Genomic DNA, 19220 nt, shown 5'->3' with positions numbered 1-19220 from the left:
TAGCTTTGCTTTCAGGATGTTCTTTCTTTAACCTGACATAAACCCTTCATTTTGCAATGAAAAGTCATTTCCTTCTCTTTTCTTTTCAATCCTTCGAGCTTTGGAGAACAGCTGGTTACTATAATTGAAATGGTTTTCTTCAGGAATGAAAATAATATTCTTGAAATATTGACTCTTAACATTTTTTCGAGGTTTAAAAGAAAATCTTGTTGTTGCTTCGATTCGTTAGACATTTTTCATAAATCCTCTTAACATCAAAGTGCTTTAGTTTTATTCAAAGGATGGCCAGGCACTTTCATGAGTGGAAGCAATGAGCCTGTGTAGGTCAAGCCAGGCAGTATGGTGAGGAGGGAAAGCCCTTTGTGGCCTGATCCATTTAGGTTCGCTTCTGGCAAACCTTTCCCAGTTGCGCTACCTGCCACTCTAGTTTCATTTCTGTCCTCCTTTCCTCCTACCTCTGTGAGACATGCCATGAATTAGAAAGTCATTCTGTACTTTATTCCTGCTTTTGCCCATATCTGTTTGGCTACGGTTTAGATATAGTTCTCTAACTTTTTCCTGTCCAAAATGAAGGAAACATTTGCAAACTGAATGGGAGAGTATGGCACTGTTTTCGTTAATTTCATATTTTTACAAACCCACTGGAACACTTTTTTTTTTAAAGCTTTTATTTATTTATTTGATGGAGAGAGAGTGAGCGTAAGCATGGCGAGTGGTCAACAGAGGGAGAGGGAGAAGCAGGCTTCCTGCAGAGCAGGGAGCCCGGTGTGGAGCTCAATGATTCCAGGATCTGGGATTATGACCTGAGTATAAGGCAGATGTTTAACCAACTGAGCCACCCAGGTGTCACCCCTGGGACATTTTATTATGTCACCAGCAGAAGTGCAACAGAGGCATTCTTATAGATTTTATTAATATCCTTGGTACTGTTCTCTAGCTGGCAGATCAAAGGTGGAGAAAATGTAAATTTCATATTTTGAAGCAAATGACAATGTTTCTAATTTATTCCAACCTGTATTTATTTCATGTAACATCTAAATATTCACATTGGGCTTACACGTTCATCCTGGTGCTGGCAGAGGTGGATAGTACAAAAAAAGCGCTTAGTTTTGTATCATTTTACCTTTTATTGTGCTGTTAGTTCTTTTGTCCTCAAAAATGTCACACTGAACTTGAAAACTATATAGGTACACTCCACAGACGTAGAGAAAACGTGCTTGCAAGGCTCTAAAGCATATATAAATATCGTATAAGGGGTTTTCTAGACCAAATGGACTCCATGTATTTCAACATAATGGGTTTTCTTTACAATCCGATGTTTCTATTTCATGAATTTTATAACGTCCTACTGTATCAGGGGGTCCCTGCAGCTTTCCCAGACTTCCAGACTGGTCTGGTCGTGGCACAAAAAGAATTCCTGAGGCTATTCCTTTCAAATGCTTACTTGCACAGCTCTTAATCCTGCAAAAGGCAGGGTTTCCTGTTTAGTTCAAAAGTGAATTGCCATTCACAGTATCTAGAAACACATTTCGAAAGCTTCTTACAACCTGAGAAAAGAACAGGGAGATGAGCATTCTACACGTCCTGGATTGTGTTACACGGGACTGGAGTGGAAATTCACTGTTCTTTTCTTTTTTTGTCATTTAATTTCCGATAATGCCTGGAATGGGTGGGTGTACAGCTCCTCTGATCCTCCACAATCCTGCTATATTGATTTGTCCTCTTTTTCCACTTTTAAGATCATAGTCAATGTCCATATTTTAACTGCAAGGTCAATCTCACTAGCTGCCTGAAATAGTTATTGTGTTAGTTGAAAAAAAAAAAGTAAAACAAACCCAAAATGTTGATAATTTCATTCAGTAATAAAAGGGTTCTCATGAAATGTTTAAGTCAGTATGACGATTTTCCTGGGGGTTTTCCCTGGACTGTTTAGAAGAAAAGATATGGCTTTCCCTCCTGTGGCAATCTTGAGTACGTCATGAGAAAAAAGCAGCAATTAAGGAGGGAGTGGAACCCTCGACAAAACGCAAATACTCCCTAGGGGAGGATTTTTGCAAACTGTCTGGACTAGAGAGAGAAAGCTGTAGAAGTAAATACGCCTCTCAAAACATTCTCTTTTTTTCTAGCATTTTGTGTCACATCGTTAGGTATATTAAAAAAGTAACACCAAGTCATCATTGTTATCCTTTTTTTTTTTTAAAGTAAAAGAACATTATTCTACATTTTCTGAAAATGAACATGGTATTAGTTAATACTTGGGGTGCCTGGATGGCTCAGTTGGTTGAGCATCTGCCTTCAGCTCAGGTCACCATCCCAGGATTCTGGGATCAAAGAGCCCTGCATGGGGTTCTTTGGAGCTGCTTCTCCCTCCCCTTCAGCCCCTCCCCAATGCTTGTGCATGCTCTCTCAATCTATTTCTCTCTCTCTTTCAAATAAATAACATCTTTGAAAAAATTTTAAAAATATAGTTAACACTTGTCAATGTAGTGGTATTCCACAATTGCCTATGTGGGAAGAGGAATTTTTAAAACAGTCCATCTACTATTTGTGAGTAAACATCTTACAAGTATAATTCAAACCTAGAAAAGGGTGAAAGATGAAAATGACTCTCTTAAAGTTTGATTTGAGCAAACATAAATTCAGTTTTTCATTTCTCTCCAATTTTTATCTTGAATCTACTCTGTACCACCAAACAATAACTTTGCAACTTCAAATTTTGGTCAAACTAATATATATATATCCTTTTTATTTTGGCTGTATTTCCTTTTTAGCTTGAGTATGTAAGGGGCAGGAGAGAGGAAGACATGTGGTAGGATAAAGAGAAAGAGTACCTGGTTCAGCCCTTTCTCCTACAGGGTGAACTTGACTAGTGTAGGAAAGGAAAAATTTCTTTCTACCCTTCAAGGTTCTTCCAGCTAGTCTAAGAATTAAATTATCATGAGGCAGATTAACAGGAGAAAAAACCCAGAGTTTAACTCTGTGTACATGGAAGCAAGACCTAAAGAAATGACCAAGACAGGCAATTTTTGTATTTTTTTGGACAGAGACAATAAGTCTGTGAGGAATTGACAAGACAGATAAATTACTGTTTGGTGCTTCATTTAGTAGGGAATCCTAAACTAACTTGGGCTGGGGTACTAATTTAGTAAAAGTAACAAGGGTCATTCATACAGCCTTTTCAGCTTTGAATTCCCTATCTTTGGTGATAAGGATGTCTCTTTAACTTCTGGTACAGGGAGGGTACCTTTTGCATGGGAGATTTATTTTCTCCTTTGTGGAGACAAAGGTGGGATGGGAGGGTGGGATGTGGGGGGTGGTCAGAGTGTTCTTTTTGCACTGGCTGTTTCTTAAGTAACTTTTATTTAAAATAATCAGCATGCCAAAGGGGCACATTTTGGAGCAGTCTGTCCTTGGCCCCTACACTATGTTTGTTAACATCTTTTGGCCTCAGCTTATATATTTGCACAATGAAGTTCTGCCTGGGTGATGGTTGTGAATATTTCTTCCAATTTCAAATTTTGTGAACTTAAAATAGTGAGGATGGTGGCTTGGTTTTGGCCACCAAGGAAACAATGGAAAATAGCAGCTCACTAGATAGTCAAGGAAAGAAAAGCCAAAAACTGGCTCAGGGATGAGGAGACATTCTTGCTTTGTTTATAATGCAGCATGTGAAACTGGGCCAGCCAGTTTCCTAGCCCTTAAAATAGACAGGTTCACCTGGATTAGTACTTCCCAATTGTGAAGGGGTTGAATAAACTGTTATGTATTGTGTTTTATTTATAGAGTATGTGTGTGTGTGCACACATATGCATGCTCTTTTTAAATAACCCGACAAGGGAGACTGGACCATCTAAAAGATGCTGTATCCTCTTTATCTTATCCACAATTCTAGTTTAGACGCATTTCCTATCACATTTGAACCTCTCTGGCTGGTTGTGTCCCTTCCTTCTAAAGCAACGCATTTCTCCATGAACAATTGTATGCTTCTTTGTTTGACTGCTATGTTTATATTACTGATGTGTTTTAGGCAGAATTGTGCTCGCCCTGCATCATATGTTGAAGCTCTATCCTCTGTATCTTAGAATGTGTCTGCATTCAGAAATGGGGCCATTAAAGAGGTGATAAACTAAAATGATGCCCTTAAGATGGTTCTTAATCTAATCTGACTGGGTTCATTATAAGAAGAAGAAATTTGGACACAGAGACACCAGGGATGAGTGGGCACAGAGGAAAGACTGTGAGGCTATGGAGAGAAGGGGACCATCTGTAAGCCAATGAGAGGCCTTAGAAAAAAAAGCAAATCTGCCATTGCATGCATTTTAGACTTCCAGCCTCTAGAACAATAAGAAAATAGTGTCTGTTTAAGTCACCTACTCTGTTTTTTTCTTTTTTATTCAAATTCAATTAACCAACATATAGTGCATCGTTAGTTTGGCGTTTTATTATAGCAGCCCTAGCAAACTAATACAAAGTGTCACTTCCATCATGCCATCTCTATGCTGAGATCCTCTCATATGCTGTTGCTTAGTGTATAATGTCTCTGAATCTCTGCCTGTCCTTCAGGGTCTCATGTGACAGGACACTAGAAAAAAAAAGAATTTGGTATGAGGCCGAGGGTCAGGATTCCAGGGCCTTCTCAACCCCTGTTAACCCAGATGACCTGGGAAAGTTTCTTAGTCTTCCTGGAAGACAGTGCTTCCTCCTAGAACGTGGTAAGGGAGACTTTGCCAATTAGGCAAATCACTTAACCTTTCTAAAGGTTAAGTTTTTTTTTTTAATCTCTAAAATGGTAATAATCTCTCTCATTATGAACATGAAATGAGGTGGTATGTATAAATCACTTAGCACGGTACTTGGCACCTAGGAAATGTTTAATGAAGGTGAACTTTTAAAGTTAAGTAATCAAATTAGCAATTGCTAAGATATCTTCCAGTTTGTCATTCTAGAGTCTATTAATAGGCTTTGCTTCCCCTTGATTATTTCTCAATACAAGACCTCATCTGTGGTTTTCCCCCTGGCACACCATACAAATTCCCAAGTTTGTTCATTCATCTTTTCAGTTAATAGTAATTGAGTGATCATCTGGGGCCCAACAGGAATACAGGGAGAAGGAGATGGAACTTGCCTCATGTTGCACACAGTGAGGGAAGCATACACTGTGTATAATGGGATTGTAATGTGTGACAGTGTGGCAAGAGATATCAAGAAGATATATGAGGGTCCTAACCTAGTAGATAAAGAGATAGTTTAAGTTTACAGTGGAACCCTGCAGGACAGGTAAAGACTGTCCTGTAGAGAAGGTGTGAGGACAGGAGAACAGCACCAGGAAAGCTGGAGGTTGGACAAAGCATCTTCAGTGAGAGTGTGGCTCACTGCTCCTGTCTTTTTTTAGAGGAAGTGTTTTTCATTTCCCCTCTCTATACATTTAAGCTTGATCATGATTTCAAATATCAGCTTAGTTATTCTCCTTTTCTATCAAGCCTTTTTCCTATTTGAAACCACCTGACTCTTACTTCTCTGAAACTCTAGTAGATACTCTATATACTTGTCTGTTTAAATAACAAACTCTCAATAATAGAAATTTGAGAGATAAAGAAGCAGTGCCAGAGACCTAAGAATAAAAACAGCAGGACAAGCCAAAAGAAGTAGCATGGACATTAGCCACAGGGATGGGGTATCTGCCTGCAGGATATGGAAGGCAAGTTCCATTCCATTGGGTTCCTGGCTTAGGAAACACACTTAGTTAATTGATGTGCATCTTTGGTGGCATGCCTTTAGATTTCCTTGGGAATAGGGAAGTTCTCCTAACAGCTTTTCCATACTAAACTGAGACTACGGCTTAGAGACATTTCTAATAAAGAGCAGCTCATTTGCCTATCTTAATTCCTGTTGTTCATTTCTCTCTTCTGTTGATGATAGCAAACTCTTTGCTTAGCCCAGTTTTAAAAAAATGTCCAGCAAAATAATCCAAGAATTAAAAACAGTTGCGCCATTATGACTATATACCTATGCAAGGATGAAGATGGTGGGAACAAAAGTTCACTGCTTTTTGCCTTTGGAACATCTTTCTATCTCCAGCATAATGGAGAAAGTTTTGAGTTTGGAAGCAGACAAGTCAGTGGCCCAGGATTTTTTTATTTTTAAAATCTCAACAAATCAGAAACAGGAGTATTTCTTCATTTCTGTTACAACTCATTGTTGAGTATGGAAAAAGTACACAGTCTTTAAAAGAGGTGCTTAGCAAATTTGCCTACTTGAGTTTCTTAGAAATTTCCAAAGAGCCAAATAAATCTCAGGAAATTGGAGCAATCTGGGGGAAAAGCACCGGTTTCATAAGCAACCACAATAACAACAAATGATAATTTTGTGTATTTATGACTGGCTAGGTACTGTGCTTGATGATAGACATATTTTCTTTCATTTCGTCATCCCACTGCCTCTGTGATGTGTGGGGGCCATTTCCTCTATTTTACAGATAAGGAGACTGAGGATCAGGCTCCTATAGTCAGAGAAAGGAAGACACAAGCTTGAACTGAGGTCTGGCTCCAGCAGGGAGCTTTTGTGTTGAGCCCCTTATTAAACTAATCTGTTCTGTTATACAGTGAAATGAAAGGAAAGAGGGGCACCTGGGTGGTTCAGTGGTTGAGCATCTGCATTTGGCTCAGGTCGTGATCTCAGGGTTCTGGGATTGAGTCCTGCATTGGGCTCCCCATAGGGAACCTGCTTCTCCCTCTGCCTATGTCTTTGCCTCTCTCTGTCTCTCTCATGAATAAATATATAAAATCTAAAAAAAAAAAAAAAAAAAAGGAAAGAGGAATGGATCCTTGGCTTACCTATCTTTCTTTCTTCCTGATGCCACAGCCCCTTCTCTTCCTGTTGTCCTATCGCTCTATGCAGGGAAAGAGAATTGACAAAGCAGCCCACTCTATGTTTCTGGTTCTTGTTCACTTTTCCCAGAGAAGCCTGTCTTGCTCTGACAACATGACTAAAAGGGTTTTGGATAGACCATACACTATTCAGCATTCATGGAAAGCCAAAAGTTACATTGCACGGGCAAGTATGTTACAAAGCGTATCCAAATTTCCCCTCTCATTAGTGTTCAGAAAGTTTCTAATGACAGGGCAGCCAAAAGAAAAAAAAAAAGTAAAGAAATTAAAGAAAATCTGAGCTTTCTATCTCTTGCTTCAGACTTAAAAGACTGTATACTCACCAAGGCTGGTCATTCAGCTTAGTTATAAGAAAACAAAACACAAAACCCCCCAAACTCGTGTCTTATGAGCATTCATGACAATGGTTGTGCAACCTAGTTGCAGTAAGATTTCCAGGACTGAGCCAGTTGTGGGGAAAAAAACATTTTCCCAGTGTTTAATGTGGCTAGCTGGACAGAATGCCTTAATTTCATAAAAACCTAAAATATCTACTACTACTAGGGGGGGGAAAAGGATAAAAGGATGCCTATTTGTAACTGGAATTGAAAATGCTGTCACTGTCTTGACAATAATGACCAGTAATTTTACCCTGAAGAACATAAACCTTAGTCAGTTCCCATATGACTGTTTTCTTTCTTCTTCAGAACTTACTTTGGAATGGAAATTGCACATGTAAATTAGACCCATACACATGTATTGGATTTGTAAGTAACTTTTTAATTTTGAAATAATTTAAGATAAGAAACTGCAGAAATATCACTGAGTTCCCATATCCCTTTAGCTAGATTTCCCCAGTGTAACAGTTTACATAATCATTAGGATATTATCAACATCAGGAAATTGACAACAGCATAAGTCTATTAACTAAACTACAAATCTTATTTGGATTTCATTGTTATTTTGTATATATTAGATTTTACCCAGTCTGACAATCTCTGCCTTTTGACTGGAGTATTAAATCCGCTCACATTTAATGTTGTTATAGTTATGGCTGTATTTCCAACTGCCGTTTTGCTTTCAGTTTTCTCTATGTCTCACGTCTTTGTTGTTCCTCTATTCCTGTGTTCAGTTCATAGTTTCCAGTGGACCATTTCAGTTCCTTTGTTGATGTGTTAACTATATTTTTGAGTGATTTTTATAGTGCTTTCTTTCTAGGAATTATTTCTAGATATGCCTTCATTTACTATAATCTACTCTATGTAAATAATAACTTAATTTGAGTAAAATATGGAAACTTTGCTCCACTGTAGTTCCAGTCCTCCTTTGTGCAATTACTGTTATACCTATTAAGTCTATATATGTTATAAATCTAATAATACAGTACTGTAACTGATTGTTTTAGGCTTTCAGTGTCTTTTAAAGAAGCTGTGAGAAAAAAAGAAAAACTATATAGAATATTTTATATCAAATACCATCTGGTCTTATATCCTTACTCCATTACAGCTCCATATCCTTCCTATCTTTTGGACTATTATTTTCATATCTACGATATCTTTAAGTAAGCCCCAAAATACAATTTTATAATTATTATTTGAATGCAATTGACTTCTAAATCTGTAAGAGAAGAAAGTAGAAAGCTATATTTTTGCTATCTTATAAAATTGTTTTTATATAATCTATTGGCTCTCGGTTTCTCTGTATGGCTTTGAGTTACTGTTTGGTGTCACTTCCTCCCAGCCAAAGCTTTCCTCATTATTCCAGTGAATGCTTCTCTCCTGGCAAAAAATTCTTTCAGGCTTTATTGATGTGAGAATGTCTTTATTTCTCCTTCACTTGGAGGATAATTTGTTGGATATAATATTCTTGGTTAATAGTTTTGTTCTTTCAGCAATTTGAATATGTCCTCCCACTACCTTCAAGCCTCTGTTCTGACGAGAGGTGAGATTTTAATCTTATTGTGGTTACCTTACACAGAATGAACTTTTTTTTCTCTTGTGACTTCCAAGACTTGGTCTTGGATTTTCAGCAGATGGACTATGATGTGTATAGATTTGAATCTCTTTGTATTTATCCCACTTGAAATTGGTTGAGCTTTTTGATATGGTTTTAATCAAATTTGGGGAATCTTTAGACATTATTTCTTCAAATATTCGTTCTTTCCTTTTTTTCCTCTCTTTTCTGCTGAGATTCCATTTACACAGCCTATTAGTATACTTGATGTTGTCTCCCGGGCTTTAAGGCTTAGTTAAATTTTCTTCATTCTTTTTATTTTTCTTTCTGTTCTTCAGATTGAATCATCTCTATTCCCATATATAAATCCACTGATTTTTCTGAAAGTTTAAATGTGCTGTTATCCTCTGTAGCAAATTTTTCATTTCAATTATGGTTTAACGCCAGAATTTCCATTTGGTTATTTTTTCTATTGTCTATACCTCTTTATTGCTATGTTACTGTGTCATACTTTCCTCCAATTCTTTCTGGTTTTCTTTAGTTCTGTGACCATGTGTATAACAGATGCTATGAAATATTTGTCTGTTATGTTCATAATCAGGAGTCCTGCAGAGATAGTTATTATTGGTTGCCTTTCCTTCCTGTGTCTGGCTTACATTTTCCTGGGTTTGTTTATTTTGTTTCTATTGTTGAACAGTGAAACTTTTAAGTTAGGTATTGTAGCAACCATAGAATCTCATCCTTCTCCCGGGAGGGTTACTCTTTGCTCTTTGTCTTAGTGGCTTCTTCTGCTTGTTCTATGGAGTCTTAACCCACAGTGTTCAGACTCTGACACTCTGATGTGTCAGCACAGTTTTCACTTTTCATTCTTATTTTGAAGCCTAGTTCCCCTAGGTGCTGCCCTTGGGTCAGCATATTTCTGTTGTTAGCTAGTGATTGGCAAATGTTTGCTTAGACATCTTGAGCAAGTAAGTCTACCTTGTGCTGTTTAATCAGCATGTGGCCTGGAGAATTTCAAATACAAGGAAATTATGAGTTCTCCCTGGTTTTTACTTTCTGCATTTGCAAGGCCTCACTCTTAGTGGGTATTTTGCTAAGTCCTCTGAGCTTTCTTCATAGGGGGTATAGTATTGCATATACACACAGCCTTCCAGACTAGGAATAAGTGGGCTTTAGCAACCGTGCTCTTTGCTTATCTCCTCCTCCAAAACTTGCTATTAAATTTCTAAAATGGTCTGCAGTTTTTGTAGTTCTTCCAACCAATATGGACTCGATGCTAGTATTAAACTTCCCACATTGTTTGCTGCTGTGTCTCTATTTTTTTTAAGATTTTATTTATTTATTCATGAGAGACACACACAGAGAGAGAGAGAGAGAGAGAGAGAGAGAGAGAGGCAGAGACACAGGCAGAGGGAGAAGCAGGCCCCATTCAAGGAGCCCGATGCTGGACTCGATCCCGGGACCCCAGGATCATGCCCTGGGCCGAAGGCAGGCACTAAACCACTGAGCCACCCAAGGATCCCCTCTCTATTGCTTTCGATAATATCCCTGGGCATGGAACTTTCTATACTTTGTTCCAAATACAGTTATTTCCTTCACCCTCAAACAGAAGGCAACAAAGCTGTAAATCCACAGGACTGCTCTATCTTCCCAGCTAGAACTTCTATGCTGAAGAACTGGAGGATGGTAGATGCAGTTTCTTGCTAAAATATCATAGATTCTCATTGCTCTTACTGAAATTTAATAGTTTTTTTAAAAAGATTGAAGTGTGGTTGATACACAATGTTATATTAGTCTCAGGTATATAACATAGTGATTCAACAAGTTTATATGTTATGGTATATGCTATGCTCACCACCATGTGGCTACCACCTGTCCTAATATATCACTATTACAATGTATAATTATAAGGCACAATTATATGCCTTAGCAGACTTCTAAAAAATAAGTGCTTTTGAGGTGTTCCATGTCCTTTGATTAGTTTCCAGAATTGATGTTTATAACTCTGACCAATTTTATCTGCTTTTTAGAAAGAAGATTTTCTAAGTTCCTCATTCTGCCATTTTGGAAGTTGGCACACCTACATGTTAAATTTCAAAGTGAAACTTGAAAGTGGAAGCTTTGGTCAAGACTCTATGATAAAAGAACTAAGAAATCAAATACTAAAGTAGTTTGTGATACAGCCTGTCCTTTTACATTTTGAGTAAAGCAGGTGGACAAGAACAGTATTTAACTCTCAAATTACATGCCACCTACTTCACCAGTCTTAAGGCTCAGAATAGCAGGTATGTGGGGAGGACTTTAAGAGGGTTTTGTGTTGTTGTTTGTTCATTTGGGAGAGAACTGATTGGAGTAGAATCCTTTTGGAATCCTTCCTTGGTGAGGAGATTTGGAAGAAATATACTTCCTAACCCCTAATCAAGAGAGGGGCCTTTAAAGAGACTACTCAGAGTCTATCAGAGAGTTTAATATGCATGTCCTACATAGGCTGGTGTCTAGTTGGGCCTGAGAAACATAAAGGGCACAAGTAGCTGAATGGAGAGTTTCATTTGGGAAGCAGTTGTACTCTCTCTGTTGAGTATTCTCTGCAGACTGAAGAGAACTGAGTGAAAGGATCTTAAATCCTATACAGAGGTTTTGCCTGGTAGGATGAAAGAACCACAGAAGAAGACCTGTGGACATAGACCACAGGATGCATGGGGGCTTAGAAGAAAGTATAAGCCTCCAGCTATAATAGAGATGCATTGCTACATTCCAGAAAATACAAGGAAGAGATCTCAAAAGTAGAGTGTCCTAGAAGAATTTGCAAAAGCATCTATTTATGAGAAAAAGAATCAGCTTTAATATATACCAGGCCCAGGGTTCACAAAACCTGCTTATGATAGTATAGTGAAGTAGTAACTTTCTTGCTCCTGTATCTTTGCCAGCCTTCTCCAGCTCGGAGGTGTTAAAAACCAGAGTTCATGAGTTAGAAGGGTTAGGCTGTAGACAGAGGCAGAGAGAAGCCAATGACCTTATCTTTCCCTGCTATAGTTGCAGAGGAGAAAAATTTCAACTCTAAATCAAGTTGAATTTTGGATGGATACATGGGCCTAGCATTTTAATTTCTAAATAGGCATATTTAGAAATTATATATATTAGAAATTAAATTAGAGATTAAATATATGTATATATATAAATTAAATATATATAAATATATATGTGTGTGTATATGTATATATATCTCCAATTTTTTAGAAACATTCTGAGGCTGACCAAGGTTTCACCAAAGTAGGAGAAGACATAGCCCTGAGTGGATTTAAAGAGCAAAAGAATGTTTCTCTAGGATTAAATGCCATGAATTATATATGTTTACTATCTACCTTTTATTTTATTTTTTAAGATTTTATTTATTTATTCATGAGAGAGAAGGCAGAGGCATTGGCAGAGGGAGATGCAGGCTTCTCGCAGGGAGCCCGACGTGGGACTCGATCCCAGAACTAACTCTGGGATGATGCCCTGAGCCAAAGGCAGATGCTCAACTGCTGAGCCACCCAGGCGTCCCTATCTACTTATCTTTTCATTTCTAACCTAATAGACATGGACAGTTAGCTATCATAAACATATCTCCTGCTTTTAGCTTAATATTTGGGCTGTCTCTGTTCAGATCTTCCTGCAGGATACAGTAGTAACCGTGGTGGTGAATAGGTAGGTGGTGAGCGCAGTGATAATGAATGGAGTTGCTGGAAATAAGAAGAGGAAATAAAGCTGCTGACACCAAACTTTGGGTGCTAGCAACACATTTCCTCTAAACATTTTGAGTACTAGTCTCATCTCTTCTGAAATATATCAGTTCTGCTTTTTTAATAGAGAGAGAGAGAGAGAGAGAGATTTAACATCCGTGGACATTAGGAATGAAAGAGAGAGACCTCAAAAGAGAGTGCCAGTACTATTTTCTAAATTTCCTTCATACAGAAACCTGACCATGTGTAATATTCATCCATTCATCCATCCAACAATATTTATTCTGAACCTACTACATTTTAGGCTCTGGGCATTAGGGATAACTCTATGAATAAGACAAATGTGATCCCTGACTTTATGCATCCCTTAGTTCTCTCAGGAAAGGCAGACCTTTTGTAAGTTGAGTGAAAGACTTGAGCCGGAGTGCAAAGTGCAAATGGAATCAATAATAGGCAGACTAGACATACTTTGAAGATAATGGAAAGTTTCTCTGTGGAAATGACACTTAAGCCGAGTCCTGAAGAAAGGGTGACTGGGCCTCTCCTCTATTTCCAACCTCACCATTCATGAGTCCCTCATCTCTCAGTTTTTCAAACAACCTGCCTGGAACACAACATTCTGAACCCACTCCCTCCTGTCCCTCCAAAGCTAGCTATTTTCCAGAGCCCAGACCTCAGATTACTCTGTAGTTCTGCTTTTTTGCTCACTTCTCTCATTTTATATATCTCTATTTCTAATTGTTTTCTTTATTTCTCAGATTACTTGTTGTCTGACTGCCCTCTAGAAATGAGGAAAGGGAATGTATCTAACTTATTTCACTTTTGCCTCTCCAGACACTGGAATAGTTTTTGATACATAGGAGTTATGCCTTAAATATTTGTTGAATAAATGGATGGAGAGAAGTGGTAGGTTACAGCTGTGAGTGAGCAAGAGTATGGCACCACTGAAGAAAGAAAACAGTATGGCCATAACATAGAAAGAAAAGGGAAGGATGGAGGGATAAGACTGAGGGAGTTGATAGAAATCATCTTGAAGTCATGAGACCATTAATTTCAAACTTCCATTGGCAGGCCATGAAATGAATTTAGTGAGCTACTATCATATTTAAACACATGAAATAGAATAGATAGATATAATAGAAATAGAATAGATAAACACATGAATAGAACTGGATATACTCTTAGGATATACTTTCTTAGGATATACTTTCTTAGGATATACAGTTCTTTGTAAAACTGTCAAATCAAATTTGTTTCATTATTTTGTTTATGTGTGTGTGTTGTGATATGAAAAGGTTTTCCTACTTTGGATGGCATAAATAGGTATGAAAGCCACACAATAGATATGAAATAGAAAGATTTCTAATTTTAGAATAAAGGAATAAGAAACCACTGGAAATATTTTTGTAGGGGAGTGAGTTTCAAGATTCCTTTCCAACTCTCGACATTAATTATAGTGTTGTTGCTTTTGCAACATGTGAGTGTGAAGTACCAGGCTAGGCTGTAGTTATTGCCACCTCAAGGTTACTTTATGCTTATCCTACATGTATCCTTTCTGACCACAACACTAGGATACTAGAAGTCAACCACAAGAAAAAAATCTGAAAAGACCACAAATACATGGAAGTTAAATAACATGCTATTAAACAATGAATGGGTCAACCAGGAAATAAAAGAAGAAATAAAAAAAGTACATGGAAACAAATGAAAATAAAAGCACAATGTTTCAAAACTTTTGGGATGCAGCAAGAGTGGGTCTAAGAGAGAAGTTTATAGCAATTCAGGCCTACCTCAAGAAGCAAGAAAAATCTCAAGCAACCTAACCTTGTACCTGAAAAGCTAGAATAAAGAACAACAAACCAAATCTAAAACTAACAGAAGGAAGTACATAGTAAAGATTAGAGCAGAAATCAATGATACAGAAACTAAGAAAACAATAGAACAGATCAATGAAACCAGGAGATGGTTCTCTGAAAAAAATCAATAAAATTGATAAACCTCATCAAGGTTTACACAGACACCAGACTCATCAAGGAGAAAAGAGAAGGGACCCAAATAAACAAAAAGCACAAATGAGAGGAGAAATAACCAGCACCACAGAATTATAAACAATTAGCATACAGTTTTTCATAATATTGTAACATATTGGACAACCTAAAAGAAATGGATGAATACCTAGAAACATAAATGACCAAAACTGAACCAGGAAGAAACAGAAAATTTGAAAAGACTGATAGCCAGCAAGGAAACTTAATCAGTAATCAAAAACTCCCAACAAACAAAAGTCTAGGATCAGATGGCTTCACAGGCAAATTTTACCAAAAATTTCACCTAACTTTTAAAGAATTAATACTTATTTTCAAACTATTCCAAAAAATAGAAGAGGAAGGAAAACTTCCAAACATTATCCTGCCAACATTATCCTAATAGCAAAACCAGATACAATTTTTTAGTACAGGGCAATATCCCCATGGAGCAAAAATACAAAAATCCTCAACAAAATACTAACAGACCAAATCCAACATTGTATTAAACATTATATTAACATTATATTAAACATTATATTAAAATATTAAAATATTAATATTAATATAAAATATTAAAATAAATAAAAAACATTATATTAAAAAATTTACCACAAGGAAAGGATAATCTCAAATCAATCAGTGTGATCACATCAATAAGGAAAGGATAAGAATCATGTGATCATTTCAATAGCTACAGAAAAAGTACAAAATCCATTCGTAATAAAAACCCTCAACAAAGTAGGTTTAGGGATCCCTGGGTGGCGCAGCGGTTTAGTGCCTGCCTTTGGCCCAGGGCGCGATCCTGGAGACCCGGGATCAGATCCCACGTTGGGCTCCCAGTGCATGGAGCCTGCTTCTCCCTCTGCCTGTGTCTCTGCCTCTCTCTCTCTCTCTGTGTGACTATCATAAATAAATTTAAAAAATTTTTTTTTAAAAAACAAAGTAGGTTTAGAGGGAACATACCACAACATAATAAAGGCCATATATGAAAAACCCACAGGAAGGAGTATCCCATAGGAAAAGGATAGTAAATGGTGCTGGGAAAACTGGACCACTTTCTTACACCAGACACAAAAATAAATTCAAAATGGATTAAGGGCCTAAATGTGAGACCTGAAACCATAAAAATCCCAGAGAAGAACACATGCAATAACTCTTTGACCTTGGCCATAGCAACTTCTTTCTAGATAAGTCTCCTGAGGCAAGGGAAACAAAAGCAAAAACTACTGGGACTTCATCAAAATAAAAATCTTGTACATAGCTCAGCAAACAATCAACAAAACTAAAAGGTACCCTACAGAATGGGAGAAGAAATTTGCAAATGACATATGCTATAAAGGGTTAGTATCCAAAATACATAAAGAACTTCTCAGGGTGCCTGAGTGGCTCAATTGGTTAAGCATCTGACTTTAGATTTTGGCTCAAGTCATGATCTTAGGGAAGGGGCAGAGAGACAAGGAGAGAGAGAATCTTAAGAAGGCTCCATACCTAGAGCAGAGCCCACTGTGGGGCTTCATCTCATGCCCTGAGAAGGGATGCATGTGCCCCCATTTTTATTGCATTTACAATAGCCAAGATATGGAAGCAGCCCATGTGTCCATCAATTTTTGAATGGATAAAGAAGTTGGTGTGTGTGTGTGTGTGTGTGTGTGTGTGTGTGTATACACACATACACACAATGGAATATTCAGCTATGAAAAAGGATGAAATCATTTGCAATTACATGGATGGAGCTAGAGGGTATAATGCTAAGCAAAATAAGTCAGAGACAAATACCGTATGATTTCACTCACATGTGGAATTTGAGAAATAAAACAAATGAGTAAAGGGGAGAAAGAGGGAGAGAAAGACAATCCAAAAAAACAGACTTAACTATAGAAAACAAACTGTTGGTCCCCAAAGGGGAGGTGGGGTAGTGGATGGGTGAAATAGGTGATGGAGATTAAGGTGTAGACTTGTGGTGATGAGGACCTGTGATGTATGGAATTGCCAAATCACTTTGTTGTAAACTTGAAACTAATATAACACTGCATGTTAACCAACTGAAATTAAAACAGAACTTAAAAAAATTTTTAAAGAAGGAAGGCCTGCATGCATTGAGTATTTACTATGTTACAGGCACCTTTCACCATAATTAATTCATTAGTCCTCACTACAACATACAGTACATTCATAGTCCTATTCCCATTTATGGTGGAATACACTGGATCTTAAAATGTGAAACTGAAGTTTGAATTGAGGTCTTTCTAATCCCATATCCAGTGGTATTTTGACCAAATTATGCTGCTTCGATGAAGAAAATAATATGATTTTCCCTCAGGCATTGTATCCCTGATAGTATCTTGGCATTACTGTACAAGCATATGGACTTTTCAGCTTCTGGAAAGGGAATTCTCAGGAATCACCAGTGATGCAGCAACATAAAGGCTTCCTGCTCTTGGGTCTAGGAGCTTCATATGGCCTATCATGTATTTGAAAGAAGAATTCTGTTAAGAAATTGCTTCACTTCTAGAGGGTGGTAATATAGGGGAAATGTACATTTTCATCAAGATGAAACAGTACATTATAAGAAGATAGAAGTCAACTTTTAGTAATTACAAAGTAAGTGATTAAAAGAAATGTTTTATTTAAAAAATATTTTTTCTAGTAAAATTAATGATTCTTGATGAACCAGAACAAGGAAGAAAGGAGATTTTCATTTTATACAATTTTTAAATAGAGAACTATGAGTGATTTTTATCTTTCTTATAATATAGCTTCATGGTTTTCATATTACAAATAATGAAGCCAGAGTGGTAGAAAAAATGCAAAAGACACATGTGAAAAAGGACTATTATCCAAAATATACAGAACTCTTAATATTTAACAGAAGACAAACAGCCTGATTTTTAAAATGGACAAAAGACCTTAACAGACACTTCACCAAAGAAGATAGATAGGTGGCAAATAAACATATGAAAAGGAGATCACATCATATGTCATCAGGGAAATGCAAATTAAAACAGCAGTGAGATTCCACTGTATACCTATTAGAATGGCCAAAATCTAGACTGCTGACAACATACACTGTAGGTGAGGATGTGAGCAACAGAACTGCTGAGTATTGCCGGTGGGAATGCAAAATGGTACAGACACCCTGAAAGATAGTTTGGTGGTTTCTTATAAAATGAAACATATTCTTCTATTTGATTCAGCATATAGAAGAATATATTTGGCACTTGATATTTACCCAAAGGAAATGAAATCAATCTTATGTCCACAGAAAAAGTTGTACATAGATGTTTATAGCAGCTTCGTTCACAATTGCTAAAATTTGGAAACATCCAAGATGTTCTTCAGTAGGTGAATGGATAAACTGTGGTACATCCAGACCATGTAATATTATGCAGATCTAAAAAAAAAAAAAAGAGTTATCAAGCCATGAAAAGACATGGAGAAAATGTATTAAATACATATTACTAAGTGAAAGAACCCAATCTGAAAATCTGAAAAAGCCAATGTGAAAAATCACATACTATGTTATTGCCACTATGTGACTTTCTGAAAAAAAGCAAAACAATGGAGACAAGTAGAAAGATAGGTGATTGCCAGGGCTTGAAAGATAAGGAGGAAAGAATAGACAAAGATTTTTTACGGTGTGAAAATACTCTTATGATACCATAATAATGGATACATGTCATTATATATTTGTCAAAACCCATAGAATGTAGAACAGGAAGAGTGAACTCTAAGATAAACTATGGTCTCTGTGTGATGATGATGTATTAGTGCAGGTTTATCAGTTGTAACAAACGTCCCACTATAGTAGGGGATGTTGGTAAGGAGAGAGACACTGCATGTGGGGCTGAGGGGCAGAGAGTATATGGGGAGATCTCTGTACCTTCCTCTCAATTTTGCTGTGAATTTAAAATTGCTCTAAAAAATATTAAGCCTTTAAAAATAAAGGCAGGAATAAATAAATAGATGCTATTCTTTTTGCTTAGAAAATGATGAAGTGAATTTAAAAATTCAAAGGCACTTCATGAGATCGCATTTGTGTAAAAACAAAATTCAAATCCTTTCTTTTCCTTTTTACTTTAAATATATGAATATGCATTGGATAGTCTGGAAAGCTACACATCAAAATAAAATCGTGATTATATTTTATTCTTGATTTGTTTCCATAGTTCATATTTGTAAAATTAACCATGAGTTATTTTGTATAACTTTAGAAATGTGATGTTTAAAAAGAAAAGAAACATTTGAAAAATTTTTAATACATTTTATTCTGAAATAAAAATGTTTTAGAATTTATGTATTTATCATAAACAACAAAGACATTTGAAAAGGTGTTCCAAATTAGATGTGACACATATAGAATACTAACATTTAGGTATATGTTGAGGGGAAAATATCTATGATGGAAGAACAAAATGTTTATTGAATATTTTTTAAAAATTTTAAATACTATAGAATAATTGTAGAAGAAAGCAAAGTATATAAAGTACTTTTTCATTATTTTTTCATATTTTTCATTCCTTTTTAACTGCTTCCAGATTAAACTGGTATTTTAGAATGAGTAAACTTTTTAAAATATATCAGCGCTGAAGTGGAAATTCAACATGAATGTATCTTTAAAGTTCTTAACAAATAGCTAAGGTAAAAAATGTTCC

At 36.6% G+C, this 19220-nt stretch overlaps 1 protein-coding gene across 5 annotated transcripts in view; it reads left to right on the top strand.

Annotated features, from left to right (window-relative positions):
* PLA2G4A (phospholipase A2 group IVA) overlaps nt 1–19220 on the top strand; it is a 151813-nt gene that overhangs the window by 8141 nt on the left and 124452 nt on the right. Inside the window, exon 2 of one of the 5 annotated variants that reach the window (XM_041725646.1) lies at nt 10850–11104. The exons of the other annotated variants lie outside the window; for them this stretch is intronic. The gene's annotated coding sequence lies outside the window, so the exon portion shown is untranslated. The remainder of the gene's footprint in view (nt 1–10849; nt 11105–19220) is intronic. 5 annotated transcript variants of the gene reach the window in all.

The sequence above is a fragment of the Vulpes lagopus genome, chromosome 1 (assembly GCF_018345385.1).
Source record: "Vulpes lagopus strain Blue_001 chromosome 1, ASM1834538v1, whole genome shotgun sequence".
NCBI lineage: Eukaryota > Metazoa > Chordata > Mammalia > Carnivora > Canidae > Vulpes > Vulpes lagopus.
The sequence above is the reverse complement of the archived record's forward strand: the minus strand, read 5'-3'. Positions and strand labels throughout refer to the sequence as shown.